This window comes from Numida meleagris, chromosome 4 (genome assembly GCF_002078875.1).
Source record: "Numida meleagris isolate 19003 breed g44 Domestic line chromosome 4, NumMel1.0, whole genome shotgun sequence".
NCBI lineage: Eukaryota > Metazoa > Chordata > Aves > Galliformes > Numididae > Numida > Numida meleagris.
Window position 1 is genome coordinate 82,985,918 of NC_034412.1, and position 7,498 is coordinate 82,993,415.

The following is a 7,498-nucleotide window of genomic DNA, read 5'->3' on the forward strand; positions in this document are numbered from 1 at the left end:
GTGTACATGAGTTTAGGATGACCAGAATACTTAAAGGCTAAGTAGAAAACAGCATGTACAGTAACACAAGAATGAAGTTTGACTTTTGAGGGACTTCCTGCTCTTGCTCTTGGGGCAGCCTTTTGGAGAACATATGTCAAGCACAACTGGAAGGACACTCTGCATCAGGGCCAATTCACAGCAAACATTTTGTAAAAAGTTTTCTCCTTAGACAAGCTCCCTGAAGAGTGCAGCTTTCCCTCACCTAACCACAAAGTTATTGGGTTCTCTGTTCTTGAATGGAGTCTCTGGTCACAACTCTACAGTTTTGGAAGACTTCTGTTTTTAGTAGAAGATACAGAAATTTTATTATGCATGGAAAAATAAGCACAGCTTCCCTGAATTTACACTTCTCATCCTTTAAAAACAGGATTAATGTTCTGAGTAATAATAAATAAATCTGTTAATTTGTGCTAAAATTAAATTGGTCATTTAAAGAAATTTAGCATCTGTTCTTTGTTGCAAATAATCTTAAAACAACAGATTATCTCTACTCTCAATTTAGTTAAAATTAATTGAAATCTTTTGCACAAGCTGTACTTGATAAAAATAGTCTGTAATTAAGATAAGTTAATAATTATTGTTTTATCTAATTGTTGTAATTATATAGGAACCAAAGAGGGTCAGGTCAATAGTTCAGTTAATTGAAGTGGAACCACATCAGAGATCAGCTGGTCACCATCCTCCTCTACTGCTGGTTTTCTCCAACCAAGTGTGTTAGATGATGCAGTGGAAAGAGGTAGATTAGGCATGCCAATGGTTCCCAGTATATTTTTGGTACAAGTATCACTGGTTGAATCTGACTTAAATGACTGAAATGTCATCCCATTGACTCCCATGTCATCACTGCCTCAACTCCACTTACATATTGAAGTAACCCTATCAGAGATCCCTTCATTTACAGCGGCACTAAAACTATGCTAAAGAAATCTAAAGAAGGCGTTTTGTGGGCAAGATCTAGATATTTCTTAACTGGTCCTCTCCTACTATGTAGAATGGAGTAGCTGATGAAATTATTAAGAATAAAAACATTTTTAATTGTGGGCATATTTCATTACATTGCATGGAAGGTGGTCTAAGTATGAACTTTTAGAGCAGTCTTGTGAAAATTTGAGACTAGGACACTGTCAGGAAAGCAGCAGAGAAAGTCGTTACTGTTATACAAGCTCTCATGTCTTTTAAACACACAGGCAATATGTCTTATGCTTCTGAGGTATATGATTGCTGCAGCCTGCATCTCACAGCTGGATAGTTTAATATAGAACTGATTATACTCCAGCGTCAACAGCAGCTTGATAGTTATGTCCAGGGACTCCATTTGACAAGATAAATAATCAGGTCAGTGTATACTGCTTGTTACGCATTCAATTGAACGTCACCTGCAAGAATTCATCAAATAGAGACAACAAGACAATGTCTTTCTAGCATTTGATACCCTGAAGTAAAACCGTGTCAACTCAAAGGTGCTGGTTCTTCTTCAGCACAGCCATCAAACAAGGTCAGCAAAGACATCAAACAAATGATCATAGAAGGTCACGATCTTTCCAAGTATAACTGCCTTGCTTACAGGGAAAGCACAAACAGCTATAAATTCTTAGGATTTTGTGAATAAATTGGGCTAGCCTGTCCTGGAGTCAACAGTAATTAATTTTTTAAATGAAAGCACTCTTCTGTTCCTGTGATTATGTGATCTTAGTAAAATAGGTAATTCTTTACTCTTTTCAAGTGCTTAAAACTATGGAAGTTCTTGTGTCTTGCACTTGAAAATAGTTTTGTTGGATTAACAATCATTTCCACCCTCTAACTATTGTTATTTTTTAAAGCACTTCTGCAGAAAATTCATGGAAAGTTCATTTTCAAATTGTTTGCCACCTTCTTCGTGGAATTGAAGTTCCAGTGATGATGCTGTGCCTACACCTGTATATGTGGGCTTAAGAATAGGATATAGCCCAGTATATTCCCTGACCTTCTGTGCTCTCTGAGGATATGTTTATGGGGACAAGATGACTACGGATGAGCTCCAAATGTCCAAAGCATGCAAACCTCAGTCCCAGCTACCCTTGTACCTTACGAAATGAGTGTCCTTCTAGGGAGGTTACCAAGAAATCTTGTCTGCAGGCTGTTGGCCAGACCGTGGCACTGGACTGGCTAAAGCTGAGCAGCACCCAGAACATTGTTCCTCTCAACCTGCAGTCACCAAAAGGGAATAACTTGTGCCAGTCCACAGAGGCACCCAGAAATCCAATCTGACCCTGCTCTTCCCTAGCTGTTGTGAGGCTTGCAATGCTGGTGTGAAAAGAGCTTACAATGAAAAAGTGGAGTAGAAGAAGACTATATCTGCAGGGGCATTTTGAAAAGAGCAGCATGTTTCCATTGTTCTTTCTGCAGCTGAGATCGTGGGCTTCTCCTAATGAAAACAGCTGCTGGCTGTATTCTTAATGGGAACACTATGATGGCATAAATAGAAAAGAAAAAAAGATGTGATTTTTATTTTTAAGCAATCAAATGAATCTGGAACTAGAAACACATAAATACCCCTCACTGCAATAATGTTGTTATTTGGCAATATCATTACACAACAGAGCTGAGGTTCCTTGGATGCCTTTTCTGAGCACTTCTGATCATATATTCTATGTTTTTCATAAAATTCTACCTTCGTTCTGAATATTAGGTACTATTTATGGTTTTGTTGGTTTTTTTTTAAACATGGCTTCAAAAAATTTCTTGTTCCTCTCCAGGGTAAGTTAAACTTCATTTCAACACAGTTGGTCTTCTCCTTTACTTTATCTGAGTTTACTTTTGGCACCGAAGCACATATAGATAGCCTTGCACAACTAGTCAAAAACAGCAAACAGGTCATATCTATTCCTCTGCCCCAAAGAAAAATCCATTATACCTGTCATTCCTGACATGTTTCCAACCTGTTCTAAACAACTCTAATGATCAAATTTCCACATTCTTGCTATCTATTCCAGTGCTTAAATATCTTCTCAAAATTGAAAAAAATGAGATTGTATTAAAAAAAAAAAAAAAAAAAACTATGTTACTATATTTTGTGGTGGACTCCTTTATGTTAATGCAAAACTCATTTTTAATGTGAAAATGAACAGCTTTTTCTAGCAGCTTGTTCAGGATGGGTGCCTTCCCACTCGCAAAATATATGATAAATCATTGCAACTTTTGAGCTCTATAAGCGTCTGGAAATCCCTTCTCCCCATTTCAGTTCTTCTAATTCTAGGAGCAGACACTGCATATCTGAGCTACCTGCACATCTTTCAGGGTGCTTCAGAAGATCTTTACAGGATAGACATTAGATGTTTATGTGGGAGACACTCTGGAGGTAAGATTATAATGACACTGTAAGTACAGCAGCATTATGTATCTTGAATGCAGATCTTCCAATTTTATATACTTGATGTTTTAGTCATGTTCTTTAACTGAGCTATGTTTGAGATCTTGGCAGTAATCTTTTGTATCTGGGATGCACTCTGCTGTTGCATGCAGTATAGCTTATGGAAGAAGGGCAAGTTTATAGAGATGGATTTTGCCTCCCACTGCCATCCCCCAGTTGCTCAGCCCATCCTTTTCTGTCTGGTCATCGACTGTGACCTCTAAGAGAAAACACTGTCTTCTCTCTATGCCTTGGTACAGCTGTAGAACAATGTCTCCATCCTTTCACAGTAACAGAAAATAATAAAGCATAACTAAGGTAAAAGCAATGTCAACATAACATCAAACACTGTTTTAGCGATAACAGTAACAGTGGTGGGTTTGTCAGGTAAACAGCCAACCTCTTAAACAAAACTTAGTTTCAAAAAACATACTGAATTTCATTTGAGATTCACAAAACAGTGTTTCCGTGTATTATATTTCATAATATATAGGTTTCTGAATAGATCTCAATGCAGATATATCAAAACTTATGACTTTGTTGTGTTGGTGGAGTTGGTGGTGGTAGATTTTGAGGGGGAATTGTTTAGATGGTTGATTGGTTTGTTTGTTTGTTTCCATGATAGCTGGCACGGTCCCTTCATTCACTCTCCTGCCAGCTGTTTTATTAGTCATTTTAACTGTCACTAAGCAGGACTAACAAGCCACCAGAGAGGCTGGCTGAAAGGGAAGTTAAGCAGCTGAATGGAATGCGGTTGGAGGAAGAGGGGACCATAAAGAAAATACTCAAACAAGTTACTTTAAAAATCTTGCTCTGCTTTTCTTTAAAATAAGAAACACCTTGGGAATCACCTTGGGTGCTTGTTCTTATCCCTGGAGTGCAGAGCTTTGGTTTTCTGAGAGCCTACAGACTGATGAAATAGCCTGTACTGGCAGCCTGAGCCCATGTCCTAGGAATATTTTTCTCTGCAAGTTTTAGCAACTAAAGCTTGTTTAAGTTTGCTGTTATTGTGCAGGGCCAAATTAAATGAAATTAGGGGGAAAAAACCTGCTCCTGTTGCTGCTGGATCACCCTGTCCAGCTGCCCGCAAAGCACCCCAGATATCACAGCATCCCTGCACTGCTAAAATCTGTGTGATCTTTGCTTCCAGAGCACAGTCAGAAGTCCAAAGGCACTTCTGGTGCTGCAGGGAGAGGGTCCAATCCTTTGCACGGTGCAGTGTGCCAAGTGTCCTAACTGCTCATTAAACCCACTTCATAAAGAGATGCTTGAGAAAAGTAAGCTCAGCTTTGTGAAGGACAAGTTCTCCTAAATCTCCAAGGCAGAAAGGCACCTCCCAGTCCCAGCAGAAGGGTTCAGATGCAGATTACCCTGCTGCTGCACTCACATAGCCGATCACGGCTCCAACATATGTTCTTTGCTTTTTTGGCTGGAGTTACGGTTGTCTTTCCCTTCTTCTCTTTCTCCCCCCACCCCCTCCACCCTCGCTCCGACTCTCACAGGAGCAATAAATGCCAGTAGTAAATATTCTCAGCCTTACAAGGATTTCACTAAATTAACGTTCACATCCAAGCTTTGGGCAACTTCCTGCGTTCTAAATGGGATCCAAATGAGGGTTTTCCAAAGTCTATACAGTATAATAATAATAAAAAACACATCTAAATCATTAAAATGAATGACAGCATTCCCTATACCAGTTCTGGGCTCCATAAATTATGTATAAAAGCAATCTGCATTATATTAGCAAAAGATAAAAATTAGAAAAGGGTGAGAGTAAAAATGTTTCATTTTTTGATAACAAAGAAAAGGCTCTGCGCTCCTGAGCTCAGAGCTCCATCTCGTGGGTGACGGTGGGTGCGGAGCCGTCTCCTGCTTACCACAATATACGTTTTCTCCACTTTCACTCGTTTGAAAAAAAGCCTTAGGAGAATACAAGCTCTTTACTGAAAAATAACAGCAAACCAGAAGTGGTAAATCAAAGCAATACCAGCACTGATTTCACTCTGCTTTACGTCTTCATCCAAACTCCCTCTCATTAGAATCATAGTGTCCTGAGTTGGAAGGGAATCACAAGGATCCTTGAATCCAACTCCTGGATCCTTTTTTTTTTTTTTTTTTTTTTTGCCAGTGTGAGGAGGAGCCTTGTTGTGCTCCTGAGCTCGGCTTCATTCACATGCAAGGATGCTGCTCAGCATTCTCTGCCCCTTTGCCTCCTAGCAAGCCCTTACCTGACTGACAGGCAACAATTTTGCAATCTGTATTACATTTCTTAACATCTGCAACATGCTTAAAGGATTTAAGTCTACATATCTGGTTAGCATCATTGCCTAATTCATCCCATTGTGCACTCTTCAATACCAATAGTTCCCACGGGGCAGCACTATCTCTCCAAGACACCCTCTGAGTATTTATGAATACAACCCCATTCTCTTAACAAGAGGAGAGAGATAAAACATTATAAAAAGTAGCTTTCCTAGCAGTTGACTTTCTTTTTTTTTTTTACCTGAACATATTCCTTAGAATCTAAGATGCTTTAAATTTGACCATTGTTTTCTGGACACTATTAACCAACAAAGAGTGCTTTGTTACAGGCAGTGGTGAATAGCTCTGTACAGTTTATGAAGCAATATCCTCCCATCCACTGCAGAATACAGCAATCTACTGCACTGTTGCACGCTTGTGTGACAGTAGCACTGGCTACACGGACATAGCCTTGGCTTTTAGAAGTTGTAGACTGAAGCACAGAGGAATGAGACAACATGGAGAAAGTGAGGACACCAGTATTTCATCGAAAAGAGGCCCAATTCCTGCTGGGAGCAGACCACAAAAGAAAACACACACAAAGCAAGCATGTCTGTGAGGTTTTTCGGGTTGGCACAGCCATGTCATTGTGGGTACGTACCAGGAGGGTACGTTCTGCTTCTCCCAGCAAACAGGTGAGACTGAAGCCCGAGGCCTGCACCTTCTGTCTGTGAAACCAGGCCAGAGAGAGGCCAAAGTGAAGGAGCTTACAAAATTAACCTAGTATATATGAGATGGAATATAATGTTAGTGCTCTTTAATGCTTACGCTTGAGGCAGGAGGAAGTTCAAATCACTGTTTGGTGGATTGCTGCAGTTCAATGGCCATCAGCTGTTCATAAATCAAGTGCACAGTCTGACTGCAAACTGCCTTGCTGCCATGACAAAGACACAGTGATTAATGTTTCCGTTATGGATTAGGGAGGCACTGAGGCAATATACATAACTGTGAGATGCTACCTTTTTTTAACTTCTCAGCTGAAGGCCAAGCAAAGTTTAGTCAGTGTTACTCAAAACTAAGCTGCTAAGAGGCTGCGTATGCTTTATTTTGCAACATACACATGCATACCCTTGCTATAGTGTTTTTTATTTTTGTAAATTCTGTAACTATTATACATTAAGTTTATCAGCTCCTTCTTGCACATATTTCCTTATCCTTTGCTGTTACATAGATTTCTTTACAGGCTGTATTTTACCACACATGTATATGTAACTCTTTCCTACTCTGAGATTCTTTTCCAGCCTTTGCAGTGTGGCATCAACCTAGTATCTATAAATCATCCAGCTTCAGACTGGAGGAAAAAAAAGGAATGGCTAGAAATTCCCCAAATTCCTCAGAAAGAGAATAGAAAGAGAGAACTGGAAGGCTCTCAGCAGGAAGATGGCAGTGCCCATTCTGTACAGGGCACATCAGAACGCCAGAGAGATGAAGAGGGGACATAGTGAGCATTGCACGCCTGGCTGCACTGAGTTCAGTGGTTCTGAGCTCTGGTTTGCAGAGGTTCTGCGCCTCTCTGCAAAGGCCCAGAGGATTCATTAACAGGATTTGCTAATCTCTTTAATTGACTAAGTCTGGAGAAAAGGTTGCTGACGCTGCCAAAGCTAATATTTGACTTGGGATTCCCACATTCGAAATCAGACCTATGGTTTTGGTGTCCTCATGCAGAGCAGCATTAGCTACTCTGTTGCTACCCATAGCATCTGACACCCATATGGTGTCATTGCAGCAGCTTCAGCAGATGGACAATCACATTCTAATAGAAATTGA